The 25,211-nt window shown below is 47.4% G+C and overlaps 1 protein-coding gene across 6 annotated transcripts in view; it reads left to right on the forward strand.

The window, feature by feature from the left end:
* The first annotated feature begins 224 nt into the window (after positions 1 to 224).
* Positions 225 to 25,211, forward strand: part of Nr2c2 (nuclear receptor subfamily 2 group C member 2) — a 65,510-nt gene continuing 40,523 nt past the window's right edge. For 2 of the 6 annotated variants that reach the window (XM_077106247.1, XM_077106248.1), the window contains exon 1: positions 225 to 574. The gene's annotated coding sequence lies outside the window, so the exon portion shown is untranslated. Of the gene's footprint in view, positions 575 to 1,379; positions 1,586 to 15,853; positions 15,940 to 25,211 lie in introns of those variants that run through there. The other 4 variants (XR_013154602.1, XM_077106249.1, XM_077106245.1 and 1 more) reach the window with 3 other exon arrangements.

Genomic DNA, 25,211 nt, shown 5'->3' on the forward strand with positions numbered 1-25,211 from the left:
GCGCGCGGCGGCCGCGGGCTCCTCCCCTGACCGGCCCGGGACCCCGGGGGGCCGCGCGGTCTGAGCGGCAGGCTCCCCGGCCGCCCGCCGCCGCCGAGCCCAGGAGGAGCCGCCGGGGCCCGCAGCTCGCGGGCCGGATGGACCGGGCGCCGGCCGCGGCGTTCCGGTGCGCGCGCGCGCCTCAGCCAATCGCGTGCTCGCCCGCCCCCCGCCGCCGCGGCGAGGCTGGCGCTGGGAAGAGGAAGAAGAACATTCGCCCTCCTCCTACCAGCGCGCGGGCGGCGGCGGCGGCGGCACCGGGGTCACGAACTCTGACCTTTCACTGACAAAAACAATAACAAACCCCCCCTTCCCCGCGACCCCGGCGGCGCCCTCGGGCCCGCCCCCGCCGCCCCCGCTCCCACCGCGGCGCCTCGTCTCTCCCGCCTGCCGCCCCGCGAGCCCGCGGCCCCCGGGCTCCCGCCATCCGCCGACGCCGGGAGCCGGGCCTCCCCGCGCCCTGCCCTCCGCGCCGGGGGCCGCCCGCCGCCGACACGGGACCTGCTTCGAGGCCGCTTTGGCGCCAAATCCTGAGGTAAAATTGAAAGGAGGGTCGGGGCGGGCTCGGGCCGGCGGCGGAGGGGGCGGGCCTGGCGCGCGGACATGGAGGCGCCGCGGCGGCGGCTGCTGAACTCGACCCTTTTACCTTTGCCACGGGGCGGTGGCGGCGGCGGCGCCCGCCGCTTTGCATAGTGGGCCGGGCCGCTCCCCTCCCTTCCCCGCCCGCGGCCGAGCGGAGCGAGCGGGCTCCCCCTGACCGGCCCGGCCGGCGCGAGGGTGGGGGCGGAGGGGGAATGGCCGCGGCCCCGCCTCACAGTTGGCCCTCCGCCAGCGCCGCCATTTTGTTCCCGATGGAGACAGCTCCGGCTGGGCCGGGCTCCCCTCCTCCTCTTCCTCCATCTCTCCTCCTCCTCCCTGCAGTCCCTCCTTCCCTCGCTCCCCGGCTCTTCGCCCCTCCGCTTCCCGCCTGCAGTTGGCGGTCGCCTCGGCCCAACCGCCGTTTTTTATGAACGGGAGGGTGGAGGAAAAGGAGGAAGGCGGGTGCGGGCCGCGACCTCCTGAGTGACAGCGGGGTTGACCAATGGGTGCTCCGATAGGAGGGCCGGGGCCTGCGGCGCCGCCCCCCCCGAGGCTCTGATGATTGGCTCTGGCCGGAGAGGGCGTTCCCCCGGGGGGCGCGGGCGCCCTGGCGGGGCGGGAGCAGAGGCCGGGGCGCGGCGTGAGGCCCGGGCGGCGGGGGCGGGGCGCCTGGGGGCGCGGCCCGGGCGGGGCGGGGCGGGGCGGGGCCGGGAGCGCGGCGTCCCTGTGCCCTGAACGCGTCGCTCGCGGGTGGCGGGGAACAATAGTAGTAAAGGTGATGAAGCGTTGTGAGTCCACGGCGCGGCCTCGTGGGGACAGCGTTTCCGAACCCGGACACCTGTCGGGGCTCCTGCGCGGGCTCTGGGCCCTGCCCTGGGCGAATCCGCCGTCCGAGGCTCAGTTTGGTCGTCGGTCCCGCGGGGAGAATGGGCGCGCTTGACCGGCCGGACCCCACCGCCCTTCCCAGGTTGGTTTGCGGGGCTCGAGGGCTGCAGAGTGGCCTGTTGTCCCCAGCCGCCTGGTGTGGGGCGCGTGGGGCTGGGGAGGCGAGTGCGGGGCGCCGGGCTCCGCGGGCTCGGGAATAGCGGGCAGCGAAGTTCTGGGCGCCACCCGCAGGACCGCCGGTCGGGTGGGAGGACAGCTAGACGAAAACACCCCAAAGGGGACACGGAGGAGGAGCTGGAGGCCCGGGGCACTGGCTCAGCCTGGCCGTGAGGGTGCCGTGTTCCAATGGAGGCGCCCCGTGGGTCGCCAGCCACAGGAGCCGGGGGACCTCAGGAACTGGGGGACATCGGAGGGCCGGCGGGGCCTGGCTGGAAGGTGCCTGAACTAGGTCGTTGTCCTGTGATCCCCCTCTACCCCCGCCAGAGACTGTGACTGTCGCCGGGTTATGCAGAGCATCTGTAGTTTGACAATGAGAGAGGGGAAGTGCCTCTTGAGGTTAGTTGCTGGTGAGTCCCTGCCATGAAGGGACAGCCTTAGGAAGTCACTTTACCTTGGGTTCACATCCCTCACCAGCCCCTTCTGTGCACCTTCAGTTGGGCAGATATTTGCTGAGCCCCACTCATCCCCCAGGCGGGGGGGGGGGGGGGGGGATACAGAGGTAGCTGAGAGGATCCTCAAGTTAACATGATCCCGTGTATGAACTGCCACCGTCTCTGACACACGCGCCACGTGTAGGCACGGATGCAAAGTCGGTTTTAGGCAAAACTACGTGTTGGGGCTGACAGTTCAACGCTTACTAGTAGTGTGGTTGTGCCTAGAGGTTACTTTTGAGCCTCAGTATCCTGGTCTGAACGATAATAAGACATTCTGTCTGGAATTGGGAATTAAATGAGTTACTGTAAGTGGAGAGCTTAGAAAAGTGCCTGGAACATAGTTAAAACTCAGTGAAAAAGTTGGAGGTGGTTGTCATGAAGCAGTGGTTGGCTTCATAGACCTTGGACTAGATAAATGATATCAGCAATGAAATTTATGGGTGGTGTGGTGTAGGAGCACACGCAGTGGTCCGAACACTGACACTGGATGCTTTTGTTCAGCTAGGTGTGGCATCAAGTTCAAGTTGATATCGAAAACAAGCTATGGAATGAAATAGTGCTAACAGAATTACAGACTACTTCCCAGGACTCTTAGGAACCTAGCCTAGTTCCGGCCTCACTAGAACCCATGTAACCTAGAGGCCTCCCTCTATCCTTGTGCTCCAGACACCTTGGCCTACCCTCGGCTTCCTGGACAGGGTGGCTGGCCTTCTGCCCTAGCCCTCTGACCTGCAGGGCCTTCACTATGAAATACTCAGAAGCCTGCCCCTCTGGTTCTTTCCTGGACTCCTTGTCTTGCAGGTTTCTGCTTAAGCAGAAAAGCCTTCCCTACAGGGAAGTCCACCCTGATTGCCACTGCCAGTCTAGATCAGATCTTTTGCTTTATATTGTGTCCCTTTCTTTGTAGCCTCTGTCTCACTTTGTCATTACACACTGCATTATGTGATTCTTTAATGTCTTCTTAGGTTTAATGCCTTCTGACCACACTCTAGGCTTTGAGAGGAGGAGTACCTAAAGGAGTCACCTTTATCTATCCAGCACTTAGTAAATCCCTGGCACGTCTGGTTAATTTATGATGCCACCGATAACTAAGCTGCTGCCTGTTGATGGGTACCTTTTACCTTTTTATGTGCTATTTCAATTAGCACTCCCAGCAATAAAATGTCTCTCAGGGTATTTGGATGCACTTAAGAAGTGGTTCTTGACTGATAGGCCACCGCCCAGAGATGTCATTACAGATGAGATGACCCATTCAAATCCTTTTTCCCTATTTGTTTTTATTTTTTTAAGGTCGGAAACAGTTTATTAATTGAATTATGTTTAATTACATGAGAATTAGTAAATTCATATGTGAACAAATAGCCCATATATAATTGTGTCATTTAATTCATTTGAAGAAACAAAGCACCAAGCTAATATGATTTTCTTGAAGTAAAAATTTCTTTATCACAGCAGGAAACAAACTTTTAGTAGTTTTACAGAGTTGGAGTTGAAAGTCTCTGTGGCTTAATTATAAATATTTATTTTTCCAAAAGTAAATTGATTTCATGCAATGAAATTATTGAAAATCGCCTTTTAATTGGCTACCCAAGGTTAAAAGCTACAGAATGTATGTTAAGCTTCTACCAGAAAGTCTGGTAAATAGAACATTTGTATTGTATTTTCTTATTTTACATAACACATAAATTTTATTTTTTTTATTTTTTTTTAAATTAATTTTTATTGTAGGTTGTTCAAAACATTACATAGTTCTTGATATATCATATTTCACACTTTGACACATAAATTTTAAATAACATTTTTTAAAAACAAAAACAGCCATAGTTTTATTTAATTATTAGTTTATTTTTGTATGCTTCTTCTACATCCTGTTCAAGGAATTTTGATATTTGTTCAGCACTTGATTCCTTGAACTAATTACTCAGGGTAACCGAAGAACTGATGGTTTAATTAAAAATATTATATACTGTTTTATACCATTAAATTTCATTCTTTCTTTTTGTTATTTTGGTACTGGAGATGGAACCCAGGGCACTTTGCCATTGAGTCCTTCTTATTTTTTGTTTTGGGACTGGGTCTCAGTAGCTGAGACTGGCCTTGAACTTGCCTCCTCCTGCCTCAGCCTCCTAAGTCTCTGGGGTTACGGCTTGTGCCACTGCACATAGCTTAAATCATGTATTTATTGCTTTCAGTAGTTGTATTCATGATGACTTTGATGTTTTCTTTTCATGATCATGTCTTTATAGAAACAAAACCCTATCTGCAACAGCCTCCTCTGGGAAGTTGTGTGTGTGTGTGTGTGTGTGTGTGTGTGTGTGTTTTTGTTGTTGCTGTTTTTAGGACAGGGTCTCACTGTGCTACCTGGCTGGCCTTGAACTCTTGGGCTCCAGTGATCCTCCTGCCTCAGTCTCCCAGGTAGCTGGTACTGCAGAGTGGGCCACTGGGCACTAGCTGAAGGGTTTTAAGCTGGTCTTCAGAGTGTCGAGTGACAGTGTGGTCCAGGGCAAAGAGCTTGGGCTGAGGAGGCCAGGAAGACCTGCTTCCAGAATCTTGGGTTGTTGCCTCTTCCAGGCATAGACATTCCCTATTTGTGACCTGGGAAGTAGGAAGTCAGCCCTGAGACTGGGGGCTAGGCTGTGTTTGATGACCAGATGACCTTGAAAACAAGGGAAGTGGCCTGTGTACAAGGAACCGGCTTTTAACCTTGACCTGAGCCAACTGGTCTCCTGTCTCCAGGTGCCTGAGTGTCTCCAAGTTCTGTGGAGTCTGTCCCCTTTGGGACTGTGCACTGACTCCCCTGCCTGAGCACTGGAGGCTGATTTTGGGGTCTCCAGCGTCTCCTGGAGTGGGCGTCGTCTCAGCAAGCTCAGCGTGGGGGCTCTGAAGGGTGGCTCTGGTCTGCGTGGGAGGTGCTCGTGGAGTTCACCGAGTCCTCCTTCAAGCCTGATGTAGGGTCCTCCACAAGATTTTGGCGTCTCTCTGTGCTTTATTGTAAGGACCTTCAACAGCGCTGGTTCCCTCCACGTGTGCTCATCACCTTTAACATGAAGGATGTGTTCACACTCCTGTCACATCCTGAAAAATAAGGTTCCTCTTGATTCATGGGGTTTATTTGCCTCTGGCCTGACTTGCCTAGAGGCTGAGATTGTCGTGTATTATCTCGTGTCTCTGTGTCACCTATGTCTACCCCAGGTGGCAGGTATTCTGTCCTCAGTGCAGGTGCCTGAGTGCTGGAGTGCAGGTGGCAGCAGCAGCTCTGGGGCCAGAGGCCTGGCTGCATGGGGAACAGCGCCCGCTGATGGGGAGGACATGGGCCGAGGGGACGGAAGCCTAGATCGGGCCTTGGCATGGGACGTTTGTTAAAAGGAGGTGAAAGCAGATTGAGACCTGGCATCTGGGAGCCTGGGAGTATAGGAGGGTGATGGGCAGCTGCTGGGATATGAAGGCAGCAGGTTGGTTCAGACCTCAGCTGGCCTCCTCCCAGACTCTTGGAAGCCTTTATTAATACAAGCCAGCCTTGGGGGCAGAGCATGATTATTATTTTTTTTAAGAGGTAATAACAAGTGCTTCCTGTTAATACGAGGCCTAAAGCTCTTTAACAGGAGGTGAAACGTTTTATTCCATAGTCACTGACAGCAATCCCAAGGATTGTAACTTTAGAAATACTAATGTGTAAAACAGAATTTTGTTCCAAGATTTTTCAAGTGTACAGGAGGACGACACCATTTTCTGGAAAACAGGACAGCTGCTGGAGAGAGGAGGAGGGAGGCTGATGAAGGCCTGGTGGTTTTCACAGGAGTGCTGATGGATCTGTGCGGGAGACCTTGAGTTTCCTACCAGCAGCTGCCTGTGTGGGCCGCAGCTCTCTGAGAAAGGGCTGAGACGGGACGGCCCTGGAACTCCAGGGGACTGCTCTCACGTTCCCTTTCCCCCAGTGGCTCTCCCATTGCCTCCACAACACCTTTTTTTTAAACCAGGTTGATGAGGTGAATACCTTGGAATTATTGAAAAAAAGTCACCTTTTAATTGCTTTACCAAGGAGATGTCAAAGTACATCAGTCCTCAACTAAAAAGGCTGGTAATTAGAACGTGTTTGTTGATTTACTTAGTACAGGATTTTTAAGAGATTAAAGATTGAAATTTATGATGTATGTTTCTTTTCTGAAGATGTGCAGGACAGTTTTTTAGAGTAAGAGACTTGGGGTGAAGTTGGTAGAGTATGTGCTTGACACGTGGGAGGCCCTGGGTTCAGTCCCCAGCACCCAAACCAAAACAAAGGGTGAAAATGAGAAAATCTAAATGCACAGAGGATGGCAGGACATCACGAGGCATGGATGAGAATGTTCACAGGAGTGAGCATAAGAGCTCCATGCTAGAAACAATCAAAATGTCTAACAGCTGTAGATGAAAAGATTGTGGCATAGTCACACGCACTGGAATACTATATAGTAATGAAAATGGACTAGCCACTCATGGTTATCACACAAATCACCTTGAGCAAAAAAAAAAAAAAAGGGCAGATATGTATTACAGTAAGCTCAAAAACCAAGCAAGATGAACCCATGGAAATTAGAAGTCAGGAGGAGAAAGATGTTAATGCCAGTGGACCTGGGGTATACCCGGACATCTGGATGCTGGTCATGTTTTCTGACCTGAGTGGTGTTTACAAGTGTGTTCAGTGGGTGGACACTGATCAGACCGTTTATAATTTGTGGGCTTCATATTTGCATGTTGCAGTCATTACCATATGGGCAAGGTTTTATCAAGTGCCTGATAAACTGTCATGGTCCACCCAGAGTGGAGCTGGGTCTGAACCAGTCCTGGAACCTAAGTCACGTATTTAGGAATCAGTAGTTGTGTAAATCAGTTTTTAAATGACGTACCTTTAGTTCCTTCCCTTAGATAATTAACTGGCTGCCTGTCACTTTTATTTTGCATTTCCTCCTTGATTTTGTCTTTTGGGAAAATTATTTTGAAGGGCACTGTGATCCAGGGGGAGGGAGTATTTGTGATTCTTAGAGTCAGAGGTATGAGTTGGACTCCTCCCCTCCTGCTTTGCTAGCTGGATGACTTTATTTTTTCTTAATGTTTATTTTTTAGTTTTAGGTGCTCACAATCTTTATTTTGATGTGGTGCTGAGGATCGAACACAGTGCCTCGGGCATGCTAGGTGAGCGCTCCACCTCAGCCCCACCCTGGATGACTTTAAATCGATTGGTTAGTGAGGCGTAGTTTTTCCATCTGGTGGGTGGGACTGATAAAGCCTCCTCCCAAGGCCGGCCACAGGGTAAATCATGCCTGGTTTCCTACAAAGCCACGACGTCCTCCCTGCTCTCCCTCCCTCCCTCCATCCATCCACAGACTCACACAGAGAGAAGTGAAGAGTCCTTGTTACCCTTGCTCTTGGCTCTTGGTAGGATAGAAAGAATCCTCCACAGTGTACAGTGACTTACTGTAGAAGTCTCCACGCAGACAACTGTAAAACTGTCCTGGTAGCAGAGGACTCCAGGTATGTGACAGTGGCTCCTCTTCCCTGCCATTCCCTCCTTACCCCACCACCTCCTCAGCACCCACTGACCACTGCTGGCCTTTTCACAAGTGTCCCCTGAACAGACACAAAGGGCAAGAAAGCCCATGACCCAAAGGCCAGGTCATCTTTGAGTCTAAAAGTAACAGTTTTGATGACAGGACGTGGTACTTGAACTTGAACTCAGAGGCATCCCCGTGAGCAATTTCTTTTCTGTTGATGAATATTTGTATTCTGTTAACCTGCCACTTGATTTTTATTTCCTATTTCATGTTTTGATCTGTGATTTCGAGTCTGGGGTTATGTATTTCTCATTTTTTTCCTGTGTATCCAAGTTGGTCAATTTTTATTGTTTCACAAAGACTTCTGACAATTACAGTGTAATTAAATTATACTGAATACTTAACACCTATTGACAAATTCCATATCTAGTATTCTGTGAATAGTTATTGGGTATTGATTTATTTTAAATTTGTGAAGCTGGGGCAGGGATGGCTGTACCATAGTGTGAATATGCTTAATGCCACTGAATTGTATACACAGCCCAGCCCAGTAGCACACGCCTGTAATCCCATGCAGGCTTGGGAGGCTGAGGCGAGAGGATTGTAAGTTGGAGGCCAGCCTCAGCAACTTAGCAAGGCCCTAAGCAATTTAGTGAGAACTTGTCTCAAAATAAAAAATAAAAAGGGCTGAGGATGTGGCTCATTGGTTAAGCACCCCTGAGTTCAATCCCTGATATCAAAAACAAATAAACAAGTATAAAAAATCCTAGATTTTTGTCCTAATTCGGTGTTTTTAATTTTTGCTCAGTTGCACAGCTTAACAGTGAACTACAGATTAGCCTTTGGTGTTTCCATATAATACATGTATAATTAAATTTCACGTGGATCTTATGGTAAATGAGGCGCCTCGTCCTAATTATAATATACATTTTACAGTTTGGGCTACTGCCTTTTTTTTTTTTTTTCTTAAGGAAGTAAAAGTGGTGCTGTGGGGCTGGGGATGTGGCTCAGGCGGTAGCGCGCTCGCCTGGCATGCGTGCGGCCCGGGTTCCATCCTCAGCACCACATTCAAACAAAGATGCTGTGTCCGCCGAAAACTAAAAAATAAATATTAAAAAATTTTTTAAAAAAGTGGTGCTGTCCCCTCAGTGGTAGCCGCTGTGCGTTGCATGTTTGGCTTTGTGCCTGAGCCTCCGAGTCCAGGACACTTGTTTAGAGGAAAGAATTCCCAGACAGTGGACTTTCTGAATGCTGTGTGACCAGGGCCACGCAGTCCACAAATAGGGACGAGTTCAGTCAGTTGATTGTGAGGCCAAGACGGGCTCATGCATTTATCAGTGAAGACAAGGGACTTTATTAATCGGGACACTGACTCCTGGCCTTGCCCGGGGAGAGCACCGCTGGGCTGTCCTAGCCACTGAGGGCGCATTCAGGTGTCCCCAGCGGGAGCCCAGGTGTCACTGCATTGAGGTCTGGCGCCCTCCTCTACCAAGCCTGCAGGGTTTCCTCGGTGGTCACTGTGAGCCTGGAAGGGGTCATTCTGGTCACAGTGTGTTCCGCCGTCATCCTGTGGCCCTTGGTACAGGTTTTGTGTTGGTTTCTTTTGCAGTACTGGGAGTGACTTCTAGGCAGGTGCTCTGCCGCTGCGTCACCCTAGGCCTTGTCTTTGTTGTGTGTTCTGTGTCCTGGTGTCATTCGTGTGCTACCCGACAAACTCACTAGTTCAAGTTAAGCTTAAGAACCTCCTTCAGGTTGAGCCTTGGCGGATGCCCTTACTTCCTAATTGGCCTCCTGTTCTCCTTTTTTTCTTTGCTGGGTGCAGGTATCTGCATATGCAGACACGGGTTCTTTGGCTGAACTACTGATTCTCCATTGTTAACAACTCAGCCTCTCTGCCACTCCCCTCTCCCGTCCTTCCTCAGCAGGAGGCCTGCTGCTGCTCAGACCTCCATCCTTCCTCAGACCTACCTGCCAGATGTGAATGAGCTGCCCACTCTGCCCAGAGCTCCTCCTTTTCCCTGATTGCTGCTTTTCCACCCTTCCCTCAGTGCTGGTCCAGCCCTCTCTCCTCGCAGTGTGTCATTGGCTCCTAGGGGCAGAGGGAGATGCTTCTTCCCTGAGACCTTAACCTTGCCGAGATGTTCTTGGTACCCTTAAGTTCATCACGGATGAGGACTCCTTGATCTTTGGCTGTTCTTGCTGATTCTCAGAAGTCAGCTCATTGCTAGTTAATAGCTGATTCTTAGTAAGGATTGGTGAAGGTAGTTGGACTTAGTTTAAAACTGTTGGAGGAAGATTTTTTTGGATCAATTTTTAACCTAAGATACTAGATCTTTTTTGGAAACTAGTTGGATTTTTTTCTAGGAACATTATTGTGTGTGGATATGATCTTTGAAGATTAGGGACCTGAACAGATTAACTGCTAACCTACAAGTTTATGATGCCTATCATGCTCTTTTGGGGAGGTTGGGGTACTGGGAATTGAACCCACGGGTACTTTACCACTGAGCTAGATCCCCAGCTCTTTTTTTATTTTTTATTTGAAGACAGGGTCTTGCTGAGTTGCTGAGGCTAGCCTCAAATTTATGATCCTCCTAACTTAGCCTCCAAGTTGCTGAAATTACAGGTGTGTACCATGGGGATGTAGCTCAGAGGTAAATCACCCTTGGGTTCAATTCCTAGTATAAAATTGAATAAATAAATAATGCCATGTATGTAGTTACCTCTTAGCAAGTACTATTTGTCATCAAGCTCATTTTACATAGATCCACAAGCCAAGAGGTTGTCTCTAAAAGCTTTGTTTCTGTAGTTGGTGGCATCAAAATAATAGGGCTTCCCCTCCCCAGATGTCAATCATAAAATTATGCTGTTCTAACGTTTTAAGACACAACCCACTGTTCCTTGGAAGCATCCCCTTTCCCAAGGTCTCTGTGGCCACTGTTGTAGTGGAACAAGCTCTTGGAGGGAGAGGCTTCTCCCCAAACTTTTTTTCTGAATGGGCTTGGATTAAACATCCTTCCCCTTTCTAATATCACTTAAGTGTTTCATTTTACTACTTTCATTGTGATATCCTAGAAAAAGAAACATCTGTAGATAAGATATAATTTACGACATTTTAAAAAGTAATGAAATGGGCTGGGTTCGGTGGTGACTGCTGTGATCCCCAGCAGCTTGGGAGGCTGAGGCAGGAGGATCACAAGTCCAAAGCTAGCCTCGGCCATTTATCAAGACCCTGTTTCCAAAATAAAAAGGGCTGGGGATGTGGCTTAGTGGTGAAGTGCCCCTGGGTTCAATCCCTGGTCCCCCCCCCCAAAAAAAAATGGAAAGGAAAATATTGTATTGAAACCATCTCTCACATCTGCTCTAACTGGATTTAAGTCTTTATGTTGAAGGCATTAGCTTCTCTTTTAATTTCTCTTTTTGTGTCTGTGTCTCTAGTAGGTGTACATTCCTCCTTGTTCCTTCTTTAAGCACCTCTGAAGCTTCTGTTGATGGTGGTCATGGCTGTGTCAGAGGCAGAAACCCAACTCTGAAATCAGAAATTGTCAGAGTTCAAGTCTATATGAAAAGTTGGCTCCATTCAAGTGTAAAGAAAGGCATTTGACATGGCCCAGGAAGTTGGCGGGGGACATTTGTCCTTCCAGAGATAAGATGTATTATAAAGTTGCTATAATAAGATAATGGTGGTGACAGAGATAAGTGGAACAACAGTAAAATAAAGTTGAGAACCTAGGATTATGTCCACACACGGAGGGACACCTGATGTGTGTCAGATAGGAAAATAATATTGTTCAGTACATGGCACTGGACAATTGGTTATCTATTAAAAATTAGAGTCTTACTCATCAAACTTGAGGATCAATTTGCAGATGGATCAGGAATTTTAAATGTCAGAGCAAGAATTCCTTAACATTTATATATAAGAAAACATGCAACTGTACAGTAGGATAGAATTTTCTTAACCATAAAAGTATAAACTATATAAGAAAATACTGGTAAATTCAGCATTATCATTATCTTTTTTTATTTTTTGTAGATGAACACAATATCTTGAATTTACTTATTTATTTTTTTGTGGTGCTGAGGATTTAACCCAGGGCCTCACACATGCTAGGAGAGCGCTCTACTTCTGAGCCCCAGCCCAACATCATTATTATCTTTATGTTTGTCAGAGGACAGCTTAAAGGGCTGGGGACTTATCTCAGTGGTAGGGGACTTTCCTAGCATATGTGAGGCCCTGGGTTCCATCCCTAGCTCCTGGAGGGTTATAGGGAAAGACACCTTAAAGAACATAAGTAGATGAGCCAAGGGGGAAAATATTTGTAACTTTTGTAAACAATAAATATGGAGGTGCAGGGGGACATTCTGTAATCTCAGCAATTCGGGAGGCTGAGGCAGGAGGATTACAAATTTGAGGCCATCCTTAGCAATTTGGAGAGACCCAGGCTCAAAGAACTGGGAATCATAGCTCAGTGGTAAAGTAGCCTGAGTTCAGTTCCCAGTACCCAAATACGACTACTACTGATGATCACAATAGTGATTTAGCCCTTTCTAAATCAAACAGGCTTCCTACTACTATTCTGAAACCTAATGTTTATAGTCACTGGCCTTTAGGGTTTGGAGCCCCCAAATAATTCTATTTGAAGTTAATTGGTCCAGCAAATTTAAAATATGTCATAAAGGTTTCTGAGTTACTAAGCCTCCATGATCTCGGACAGTCATCTGTAAAATTCACTCCAACTCAGAACTTCAAGATCAAGCCACTTCTTTTAGGGAAACCTAACGGAAAGATGTGTTTCTCTAGAATTGTTGTTTCCATAATCTTTAATATTTCCCTCAGAATGTTGAAATACGCAAGTCCACATACTTCTTATATCAAAGTACAATTAGAAACAATGCTAGCATCTAACAAGTGATAGTCACCAGCTGCAGCTCCGTGTGTGGCGTTCTTGCTGTGTGGCCTGTCTGGCCTGGCTGTTGGGTTTTCTTATTTTAACACCATTCAGTTTTCTGGTGCATGGGAAAGGGTGCTTTTTCCCTCCTTCTCTATTAGTTGGAAACAAATTGTAGCAATGAAAAAACATTTAATGCGTTTCCCTGTGTTTTGTTTTTTCCTTCTAAAAACAAACTTAAAAAAAAATTGAGCTGCTTATTAAAAGAGTAAATAGGCTGGGGCTATAGCTTGCTGGGAGAATGCGGGAGCCCTGGATGCAGTCCCCAAAACGAAAGGAAAGATGGAGAGAGGGGGAGGGGGAGAAGGGAAGGGTGGAAGGAAACTCCGGAGGAAAAAAATGAACACCAGACCCCACCCGCCAGCTTCCCACCTGACCCCACAGTAGAGCTGAATCTGCTGTTGGTGGCCTGGTGTTGCCCTCTTGCAGGGTTCTGACGAAACCCTGAAGGCCAGAGCCGGATCATTTGATACTTGTTGGTCATGCTCTCGTTTCTCTCTCTCCATTTTGGAGATAAAATAATCGGACGGAGAGTTATGATAGAAGTGGCTAAAAGTGGGTAGGACAGTACTGAGAGTTGCCAATGAACTAAGCAACTTCACAGAGGCCCACACTTGCAGCCCTGCAGGTGGGAGCTGTAGGAAAGTACTTCTGTAAAGCCGCATGTCCCGGGGGCCCAGTCTGTGACTGTGGAGGAGCATCTGTGTACACTGCACGCGTGATGATGCCGTGTAGTTTTCATGTGCGGATCCTGGGAGTAAATCCACAGAGCTTTGTTCTCCTATTAAGAAGAGATCTGTGCAGTCCCTAGCGAATTCTCCAGGAATTAAGTCCAGTGGGACTCCCTTGGTCCTGGATTTTCTGTGGTAGAGTTGTTGGAAAGTGCTGGGGGAACAGGGGACTGCTCCTGACCAGAAGGGACCAGGAGTCTGCTTCATCAGTGGTGACCCTGGTCCTGACCCAGGCTGACACGCTTTTTGATCATCAAATGATTTTCTTCAGTTTTTACAAATGTTGGTATCAGATCTTTTTTCTTGTTGTATTGGTCCCAGGGGTGTTTGACCACTGAGCCACACCCCAGCCCTTTTTATTTTTTATATTGAGACGGGGTCTCACCAAGTTGCTGAGACTGGCCTTGAACTTGCAATCCTCCTGCCTCCGCCCCCGAGTCTCTGGGATCACAGGCGTGCGCCATCACCAGGCCCAGCTACATTTTATTCCTCTTAGCAGAGAGCCGAATTATCTGGCTCTCGTCATTGAGAACTTTTAAACTGTAAGTTAATAAGTTTATAGGTGCTCGGTTCTCATCAGCCCGTTCTCTGCCATGGTGTCTGCCTTGCACCTGTGAGGTGTGCGACACCTGGGCAGGGTTTTGCTTCCTGCATTGCCACCAGTGACAGAAACACAGTTGATGATAGCGATCTGGCGCTCTGTCCAGGGTTGATCTCACGCTTTTCTCAGATGGCCGCCTTCTTATCCAGCCTGCGGTGACAGAGCTATCCAAAAAGGTGTGTGTAATTCCCACCTCCCTGAGAGGCGACCCAGAAGATGTGATAATTAAACTTCAGTCATCTTCATCTCTGTTTACCAGGGGAGGCTTTGTTTCCAAATTGAAATGTTTCTACAAATTAATTTCGGTACTTGTAATTGAAGACGCTGGTGCCACATACTCAGATGCGCTCCGCTTGCCCGCCAGCCTGGCCTTCTGTAGAGGGCACAGCCCGTGTCAGATGGCACCAACGATGAATTTTGATTAGTGCTATTTTTCACGTAGCCTGGTTTCTCCCACCTGATAGAAGTTGCTGCATTTTTCCAAACAGGTTCTCTAATGATCTTGCTTCACCATGGCTACAAATATGGAGGGGCTGGTTCAGCACAGAGTGGGGACCCAGCAGGTGGCTGAGGTGAGTGACGGGGGCTAGCACCATAGCTGGCACCCTTGCTGTTGAAAGGAAAGAAAAAATCAGTGTGCTCTGTTATTTCAAAATGGTCCCAAGGAAATGGTCATGTGATGCAAATCCAGAGCAGGATGCTGTGGAAGAAAGTGTTAAAATGACGTAGTGTAGCATTTGTCTGCCTGAACAGGACGGCTGCATACACATTAAAGTGACTTGAAAGTTTACCGCAAGCCCCAAACCAACAGAGTCTGACTCGTGGGCAGAGTTGTAACTCGAAGGCTTGGCCTTCCTGTCTCTGCCTCACACTTGGTCAGTACTACCAAATGATGGAGGACTGTGCATCCAGCAGTTCTTGGCCATCTGCCATTGTCCCAAGTGCTGAGAAACACGGAGGAGAACGAGTCAGAGTTCTTCCTTCAGAGATCAGGCCTGGTTATGGAGTGACTGTAAACAGGGATTGAGAAATGTCACTCCATGGGAGGTAGGTGAGCCTGGAGGTGGGTCTTGAATGGCAAGTAAGCACTGGACACACAGACCCGAGTGAGTGAGGGTGGAGAACTTTGTGCCAGATTCTAGGAAAAAACTTAAGTCAAACATTTATGTAAAGGAGCTGAGGCATCAGCTTGGTATGTGGGGGCAGCTTGTGGTGTAAACGAGGTAATCTGGGCCAGAATTGAAAAGCCTAGTTAATCTGTCATCATTAATAACATCATGAATCATGAATATTCACTGTACCAGATCTTATTCTCACAATAACCTTTTGAGATTGGTACTATTATTCTCGTCCTCATAGGTGAGAAAACCAAGGCTCAAAGACATGTAGTTGGCCAAGAGCACGTGTAGCCCCGCAGAGATTCTAACCCAGGTCTGTGCATGTTTTTCAAAGCTCCTTCAGTTAACCATGGGTTATGGTAACCAAGAGCCATGGGAAGGATTCAAGTTTGCATTTGATTAGTTTCTAAGGCAGAGACAGATTTACCAATGAACAAACAAAGGATTGTTTTTAAACGAAAACTAAGCACATACATGCTAATTTAAACCAATAAAAATAGCAGATTTTTCAGAATTTTAGATCCACCATTAAGTTTAAGACAACAGTATGTGTAGTTACACCCCCTCCACCAAATGCAGGTTGGTGTTAACTGAAGATGAAAGAAAATAGAGTTCAAAATTTAATATAATATTTTGGAAAGCGCCATTAGCAATATGAAAGTATTGATGTTAAAGTGTTTGTATTTATGTTGCTTTAATTTATGAATGGAATAATCACCTCAAAAATAGTTGGTTTTTCAAATATTTAGGGTTATTTTATATTTTATAGGGTTCCTCATTGAGGCTGATTTGGAGACTAGTATATGGATTGCTGCTCTAAAGGCTATCAGTTCTTTGAGAGAAGTTAAAATAGGTAAATACGTTCTGAATTATACGTTCAAACAATTTGCTAGCTCAAATTTTCTGCCAAATGCCTGATTTCCTTCAAAAAACGCAAATTCATGTGTTAACTTGGTGCAATTGTTTGCCATGGCAAAACATGCATTTTTTGGAGTTAAAATAATAGGGTGGGGCACAGTGGTGCACACCTGTAATCCCAGCAGTTCTAGAGGTTGAGATGGGAGGATCGAAAGTTCAAGGCCAGCCCTGGCAATTTAGTGAGGCTTTGAGCAACTCAGTGAGACGCTGTCCCAAAATAAAAAATTGAAAAAGCGCCGGAGATGCCACTCAGTGGTTCAAGTACCCCTCCCCTGGGTTCGTTCCCCATTACCAAAAATAAATAAAAAAGTTATCGTTCATCTTGCACGCAAGAACAATCTTCCCACTTAAACCATTCCCCATCGTTATTGTTTTGAAGGGGTAAGTATGTGTGTTCTTGGAAATTTTGAGCTTAATGAACTTAAGCTGCATATAATCAGATTAGTGAAGTGAGCAGGAGATCCTTGAGTTGACCGTCTCAACGCTGGACAGTCCTGGGGGGCGAGTAAGGTCCCCACGTTGAAGAGCTCTGAACAGTCGGTGTGCGATGCTCATTGGTCAGTGAACCATGAAGGAGCCTGTGCCTCTCTCCCATAGGTGGTGTGTGTGGGGAGGCTGGGAGTGAGTTCTGGTGGATGACAGGACAGGGTTCTCCCCAGGAACTCCCTGTGAAGGGGCTGTGCGTGCTGTGGGCCACAGAGGAGTGAGTAGGAAGGGGCGGGATCCTGGTAGACAGGGGCCCCCCACGTGGAGCTGTGGGCCCTGAGATCAGGCACACAGTCAAGTCCATGCCCTGTCACCTGCTGGGTGGGCGATGTTGTGCCTGGGTTTCCTGAGCTGGAAAGTGAGAGTGATAGTAGTACCTGCCTGTCCTTTAGGACTGGTGTGAGGATTCAGTAAGGTAATGTGTGAAGAGCTTTTGGAAGTGCCAATAATGATGTTTAAAGACTTGTACGTGAGGTAAGAGAGGTTTAATAAGCTTCAATAGAATTTTTTAAATTATGCACTTGGTTTTTGGTTTTTTTTGTTGTTTTCTTTAAAGTTATGCTCTTTGTTTTGAGATAGGGTCTCACTGTGTTGTCCTGGCTGGTCTCAAACTCCTGGGCTCAGGCGATCCTCCTGCTGAGCAGGTAGCTGCCATCACAGGCTTGGGTCACCCTGCCCAGCAGTGGCATGCCTTTCCTGCAGCGGTGGTTAGTTACGTAAATGACTTTCTCTAGAGTCCCCGGATTAACTTTCTAGAACAGGAAGTTGGATGGTACAAAACAACAGTTTGATGTCTGATGTCAAAACGATTCAGTTACTCAGAGCTTAGCATAGCATAGCGGTCAGGAGTGGGGACTGCAGCCAGGTTGCCTGATCTCAGTGCTGGCCCTGAGCCTTTTCATTTCTGTGGGGTCGGTAGTAATGTCTCTGCTTCCCTTGAGACGGTGGGAGTTGCAGTCTTCTCCCTGGTTTGCTCAGTCTAGCTGGAAGTTTTTCAGTGTCGACTTGTTGATCTTCTCAAAGGACCAAAGCTTTTGGATTTGTTTAATTTTTTTCCTTATCGCTTTTCTATTCTTTATTTGATTAATTTTCACTCAAAGCCACAATAAGTACCATTTAACATTTATTAGATTGGTTAGAATTAATTAATTAGTGTCGGCGACAATGCGGAGAAATTGGAAACCTTTCTTTGCTGGCTGCAGTGTAACCCCAATGCCTGTCAGCTATGGAACTTGATTAAAAAAAGGGTAGTTGACAGATAAGAATTGGCAACAGGTGCAGTGAGACCTTGAGTCGTATCGAATTTTGCTTTTCGTATATGAAAGAAATGATTCTTTTTCTAAAGATGCTGCAATACTTTTTAAACATGTAAGGTTTCCCTCGGTGACTAGAAATTTAAAACAAACAGCTGCACACATGTAAATACACATGATGGGCTGTCCCACATGGTCACCTGCACAGGAGCACTTCTCAGCTCTAAGATATTTTGAGTTAGGAGATTTTGGAGTTCACTTGCTGAAGCATTTTGACTACCTGTGAGCAGGAGGAAGTCGGTCACTCATACAGCGACCCTGTAAGTGGCATGTGTCTCTGCAGTAGCCGTGGGGTGGCTTTCCAGATCTGGCCAGACACTCTGAACAGGGAGATCTGCCATGGGGGAGAAAGTCAAACCTTAGACCTTTATTATCATTTTTACCATGAAGACTTCTCACATCTTCATTGCAGAAAACTTAAACTGTCGCTTCCAGGTACGGGGGTGTTCGACACACAGCTGCCCAGTGCAGGGACGGGGCTCAAGGGACAGAGCTGCCTTTGCTCAGGTTTCGGGTTTCCGTGTCCTGCAAGGTCCAAGTCGGGCTGAGGAAATTTGGTGAATTCTGCCCTCTTACAGTCTGGACGGTTTGTATTTTCTTGTTCAAGTAGTGCACATACGTGGATCTTAAAGCCAGCTTGCTGGTGTGGGGCACATCCACACTGCTGTGCACGTCCGCTGCCAGTCACCGCTGTCCATGGCCAGCACTTCCCTTATCTTCCCAAACTGACTCTGTCCCCATTAAACACTGGCTACCCATTCTCCTTTCCCTGCGCCCTGGCTGCCACCATTCTTTCTATGCATCTGACAACTCTAGGAATCTCACCTATTTGGAACTGGCTCATATTACTTAGCATAATGTCCAAAAGGCTCATCTGTGTTGTAGTGTGTGTCAAAATTTCCTTCCTCTTTAAGGCTGATTAATATTCCATTGGGCCACATTTTATCTATCCATCCTTCAATAGATATTTAAGTTGCTTTCAGCTCTTGGCTACTGTGAGCAGTGCTGCCGTGAACAGCCTCCCCCACAGCCCCTCACAACCACCGTCCTGTGACTGCTTTCCAGGAGAGTCACACAGAGCTTGTTATTTTGTGACTGGTTTACTTCATTTAGCTTAATAGGTTTAGGATGTATTCTATTTAATTGGTCTGTGTATATATATATATGTGCTTTTTATGCTAGAACTAGACTGTTTTGTAGTAAGTTTTGTGATCAGGAGACATGTCGCTTTGTTCTTTTCAAGATGGTGCCTAGAGGTGCCATCAGAATGTTGGGATACACTTTTGTGTTTCTGAAAAGAAATCATCGGGATTTTGATAGGCATTGCACTGAATCAGTGTGGCTTTGGGTATTTTCAGCATCTTGACAACACTGTCTCTTCCAGCTCCATGAACATGGGATAGCTTTCCACTTAATTTATGGCATCTTTAATCTCTTACAGCAGAGTCTGGTAATTTTCAGTCTTTTTTTTTTCCTGGGTTGTTATTTATTATTTTTTTTAAGTATATTTATTTTTATGTGGTGCTCTGCTGCTGAGCTATAACCCCAGCCCTGGGGTTGTTACTTTTTTTTTTTTTTTTTTAGACTTTTTGATATTTATTCTTTAGTTTTCAGCGGACACAACATCTCTGTTTGTATGTGGTGCTGAGGATCAAACCCAGGCTGCACGCATGCCAGGCGAGTGCACCGACGCTTGAGCCACATCCCCAGCCCCATGGGATTGTTACTTTTGATGCTGTTGTGAATGGAATTATTGATATCCTCTTCAGATTGTGCAGAGTTAAGTTTAGAAAGGTGACTGTTTTTTTTGTGTGTGGATTTTGTATCCTGCAGCTTTGCCAAACTTAGCATTTCTAACAGAGCTTTCTTACATATCAGATCACATTGGCTACAAATGGAAATAGTTTCTCTTCCTTTTCTATTTGGCTGCCCCTGCCCCCTTTTCTGCCTGATTGCTTGGGCTAGAACTCTCCGTAGTGTAGAGTAGAAGTGGCCAAGGCGCAGACATTCTTGGCTTCTCCCTGATTTAGAGGAAAACCCCTCAGTCTGCCATCCTTGAAAGGCACTGCCATTAGCAGTGGCTCTTCACGCCAGGCCTGCATTATGTGCAGGTGATCTCCTCTGTCCCTGCTTGGCTGAGCGTCTTGATCCTAAAAGGGATTAGATTTTGTCAGGCTGCTTTTGTCCATCAACTGAGAGGATTGTGTGGGTGGTTTTCCCTCATTGCACCAATAGGGCGTGTGACTGATGAGTTTAGGTGTTTGGAGCCACTCCTGCGCTCTTAGCAAACCACTCCTGGTCGTGCTTGCTACTCCTTTAACACGATGCTGGCTTCAGTTGCCTGGTGTGTCCTTGAGGACTGTGGCACCATTGGTCGGTGATGGTAGGCTGCAGTTCTCCTGTGTCTGGCTTTTGCACAGGTGATGCCGGCCTCATAGAGTGAGTTAGAGAGTCCCTCCTCTTCAGTCCTTGGCAGAGTTGGAAGGATTGGTGAAATTCTTTAAATATTTGATAGGACTCCCCAGTGAAGCCATGTGGTGGAGCGCTTTTCTCTTTTGGAAGGTTTGCTTGCTTATTTGATCTCCTCATAGTTCTAGGTCTACTCTGATCCTCTGTTTCTTCATCAGTCTTCATAGGTTGTGTGTTTTTAGGAATTGGTCCCTAGGTGACATCTACGTTGCCCAATTTGGGGGACACAGTCACCGATAGTACTCACTTATAATCCTGTTTGTTGCTGTAACATCTAATAATGACTCTGCTTTTATTTCTGACTGGACATTTTCTTTTGACTCGCCATCATGGATGGGGGAACTTCATGGTTTAAGTGACTCGTATGCTCACATCTCTTCCCTCCATCATCCCGATAAGACTGTATCTGTGCACCGCAGGAACCACTGTGCCGTTGTATAATGTGCCACCTGCTTCCTGGTGTCTCCAGTGGCGCTGGGAGACTCTGCTGTTTTCCATACAGATACATGAGAAGAAGGTTCTGGTGCGTCTTTCCTGTGGAAGCGTTCCTCCTCCGGCCCTCTGCCCTCTCCTGCTTGTGTTTCTGGCTTGGTCAGCCCTTCTCTCTTGTTTAGATTCTTTGTTTCCTTGAGTCCCTGTTTTTCTCCTGGTTTCGTCATCACTTTTTTTTTCTTTGTTTTTTATGGAGAACATGCTTCCATGGCTTCCTGGGAAAAGGTGCCTGGGAGACGGGTGGTGTTTGATCTTTGAGATCTGAACCTGACCTTATTTACTCCCCCTTGCTGAGCTGGTAGTTTAGGAATAGAAACCAAAGTTGAAAGTGGTTTTACTTCAGAGTTTCAAAGGCATTTCATTCTCTCAGCTTGGAGTGTTGCTTTTGAAAGGTCAAGGCCGCTCTGGTGCTTCTCGAAGGCCTCACTGGGCTGAGGCCGGGGAGCTCCTGCGCCTCCCCCTGGACAGTGCTGGAGCTGCAGCCTCCTCCTCAGGCCTCAGCCCTGACACCTTCCACCCCCACCCCGTTGTTAAGAGGTCTCTTTACCCCTTGGTTGTGAAGTTCACAGTTTGTCCCTTAGTGGGTGCGTTTTTGAAATCCATGATGCTCAGGGCTCAGGGGGTTCTTTGGGTTTAGCAATCTACATCCTCCTGTTTTAGGAAATTGCTTTATACTAGTTCTCTGAGAATTTCTTCCTCAGTTTTGTTCAAGGCTCTTTCTAGAACTTCTGATGCGCTGGAGTCTGGACCCTGGAGCTGATGGCTTCGTTCCCTCCTGTTCATCTTTTACCCTCGGGGCTGGGCGCCACGCCCCTGCCACTGTCTGTAGGTTGCTTTCTTAGAGTTGAATATTCAAGTTTTTCCAGGCAAGAATTCTCCAGCTTCGTGTTGCAGCTCTCCTGTCCTAGTCTGTTTGAAAGCTGTGGCACAGGACATAGGAGTGGGGCCGGGGTGGAGGTCACTGTCGGAGGCACCCTAGGCGGTGTGTGGGGGCCTTGCTGCTGATGGGCCAAGGGCCACAGTGCGCCTTCCTCCCGCTCTGCCTGTGACCCACGCAGCCCCTGAGGTGGGCGTGACTAGCCAAGATGTCAATCAGTCTGCTGACCACGGGACATCCCACACAAGACTCCGCTTTTCAAAATCCTATCCCTTGCCTTATTTGGGTGGAATATTCTACAGGATGTCTTCTCCCCAATTATAGAGGGGTTTCGGGGGTGCTGTCTCTCTTGGCTCTTGCCTCCCTTTCTTCCCTTGCCTGAGCCGTCCCTGACCCCCAAAAAAAGCATTTCTGTGTTTGTGTGGTCTTCTGGTTGCAGCCTGGCAGCTGGTGATGCATCACCTTTCCATACCTCTTAGAGGGGAGGGACCAGGGCTGGCTCCTTCACCGTGCAGACGTGTCGTCTCTGGGTTGGGGCCTGTTGCTCAGCTCGTCTGCACACAGACTTCCGGTTTCCTGCAGTGGAGTGAGGCACGGTGTGGTGGTGGGGGTTGCTCCTCACCACGTGAAGCTGGTCCCGGGTTTTCAGCTTGCTTCTTAGCCCAGCTTTCTGTGAGACCGAGAGGCCTAGCCTTCTCGGGGCTCTGAGGGGGCGTGGGCCAGCTCCTCGGCGGTGTGCGCCTCTGCAGCTGTGTCCTTTCTGCCGGGTCAGCTTCCACCCGCCATCTGCTGTCCGGCTCCCACGTTTCTTAGCATGTGTGACCCCCCTCATCTCCTGACTGCTCTTTTTGTCCTTGTGCATTTGGGCATTTTTTATTATTGTTCGTTTACTCATACTGCAATGTGATTTGGTAAAGAAATGGGGGTAGCACATGTACCTGTTTTCTGCATTTAACTGGAAGTCAGGAAGTACTTGTCCTTGTAAAGAAATTGTCATTGTTCAGTGATGGACTTCAAGGGGCTCCAGAAATATCCCATTTATTTATCATGAAATTGTTAAGGAGTGCTTCCTGCACGCTGGATGAAGGCTTTGCAACATGAGTTTCTGTTCTATTAGAAATAGACGGTGAATATCTCACCACAACTAAAATGTCAGTGTCAGGATGCTCCTTTGGGGAAGAGACCCATGGGAGTTAATGTCTGGGCCTGTCCAGGAGGATGTCTCAGTCGGTGGCGTTTAAAAGGAGACCTGAAAGGTGTGGGAGTGGTTCTTGTGAGTTTCTGGGGTGAGGCTACAGAGGTGGGGGGCATACTAGGCAGGGAAGCAGGGGATGACGCTTGGAATATTCCAGAGAGTGTCTTCTTCTATAGAACGTCTCCCTACAGGACAGCCCCAGTGAGGCCTGTGTGGCAGGAGCTCAGGGCAGAGGGGATGGGGTCAGGGGGCGAAGCCGGGCCACAGCATCTTGGCCTTACAGGCTGTGGTGACAGACTTGTATGTTATTTCCCATGTGCTGGGAGCCATCGGAGAGTCTTGAGCAGAAGAGGGACCTTCTTTGGGGGCTGGATCGGGAGCCTCCAGGGTGCAATGGGTGTGGCTGGTCTTCCCCCTGAGCACCGCGCTCCCTTCCTAGGGTGAGCAGATGCATGTCCTATTCGCTGGGTGGCTGTGTCCATCCTGTATGATGTCCCTGCCCCCTCTGGTCTGTATTGATTGAGCCAAACTGTATCCCCTGCAGGACTACATTGGTAAGATTTCTTGTGCTCTCTAAGAGTTGGAAAGTGGACGTCTCTGACATTACGTAATGCAGGCGCTTCTGAAAACCCTGTGTTCTGTACGCTAAAAATAACAGCTTATAGAAAAATAGGGCTTGGCGCAGACCAGGAACTACCAGAAGTAATAACCCTAATCAAAATAAAAATAGCACAGTTAGAAAGATACATTGATCCTAATAATGAAACTTAAGTATAGGATTTTGTCTTAAAGTGAAAATAGTTTTATGGAAGAAAATACGAGGAAGGGTTAAAGATACCGAGTTCCTGCTGAGACTTGAGAAATGTATGCAGTGTATAAAGGCTGGGGGAAGCGCGCAGTGGGACGGGGGACGGGGGTCGTGTGACGGGGAACGGTCCTGGTGTCAGCAGGCAACACGCACAACGCTGTGCCCCCCCAATCCTGTGATGTCACCCAATGATACAAAGCTTTGGAGAGTTGGGAGTGGTCACGTGTGAATCAGTTGGTTTCCGCTGGTGCTCTGACATCATTTCTGTGACAGTTTCATAGGTCACACATTTAGAGTAACGGTAACCCTCGTGTGTGCCAGGCACCCTGACCTGGGTAAGTGTGTGATCTCATTCAGTCTTAAAGCCTGTCGCTGTGTGTGTGCGAGGGCTGAGGATGGACTCACCCAGGACCTTGCACATGCTAAGCAGGTCCTCAGAATCAAATAAAGTATGTGTTAGGGTTCAAGCCCAGGGTGCTCAGGAATCCAGAATGCTCGTGGATTCTGTTAGGGTAAAGAAACACCCCTGGGAACAGTGGTAGAGCTAACCCGTCAGCCTCTGCAAGTCAGGCAGGTGAGGAATTGTTACTGAGGGGTTTACATTCCTCATTTTGCTTCATCAGCCCTTATCTTTGGGGGTTGCATGGTCCAAATCTTATTTATGAGGGCTTCCCTACCACATGGTCATAATTCTTAGATTGTTTTCTGGAAGATTTAAAGTTGAACTTTCTAGATTTAGAATTTTGAACCTCTTGGAATTGACATTTTAGCCTAAGATAAGAATTTATAAGGGTCAAGTATCCATAACTTTATTATTCATCTTTAAGAGGGTCTTGAATTTTCTCAGTCCTTCCAACTAAATGTGAATTTTTAAGTTAATTTGTTAGATTATATACATACAGAAAGAATGCCTGCTGGCTTCCAAAATTGAGATTTGCAAATACTTAATCAATTTGAAGAGAATTGACATTTTTATGATATTGATGTTTGAGTTTACAATTCATCGTGACAAATTTTTTTTTTCCAAAAATATCTAGCGTTTCCTAATACTTTGTTTTATGATGCTGTTTATAAATATCGGATTAAAATTTTAATTTCCCGTTCTTGCTGGCATATAGAAATGCAAGTGGTTTTGTTTTTGATTTTTAAACTTGAGCAGTTTGTTCTTATTAATTCTGGTAATTCTAAACTCACTTGGGTTTTGATGGCCTCTGATTTAATGGTAGTTTTACATTTTTCTTTGCTTTTTCCTTACTATTTTGGTTCGGATAGTCTAGTACAATGTCAAATGGAAGTGGCGATAGTAGGTATCATTGCCTCGCCCTTCGTCATTTTAAAAGAAGGCTTTTAGCAGCTCTGTGAGCTTTTATTGACTTTTTATGAGATTAAAGACTTTCTCTTATTCTTAATTGTAATAAAAATTATTTTGTTGAGCAGATGATGAATTTTATCGCTTCTTTAAAAAATATTTATTTTTTATTAGTGGACACAATATCTTTATTTTATTTTTATGTGACGCTGACAATCAACCCAGTGCCTCACACATGCCAGGTGAGCGCGCTACCAC

The sequence above is a fragment of the Callospermophilus lateralis genome, chromosome 20 (genome assembly GCF_048772815.1).
Source record: "Callospermophilus lateralis isolate mCalLat2 chromosome 20, mCalLat2.hap1, whole genome shotgun sequence".
NCBI lineage: Eukaryota > Metazoa > Chordata > Mammalia > Rodentia > Sciuridae > Callospermophilus > Callospermophilus lateralis.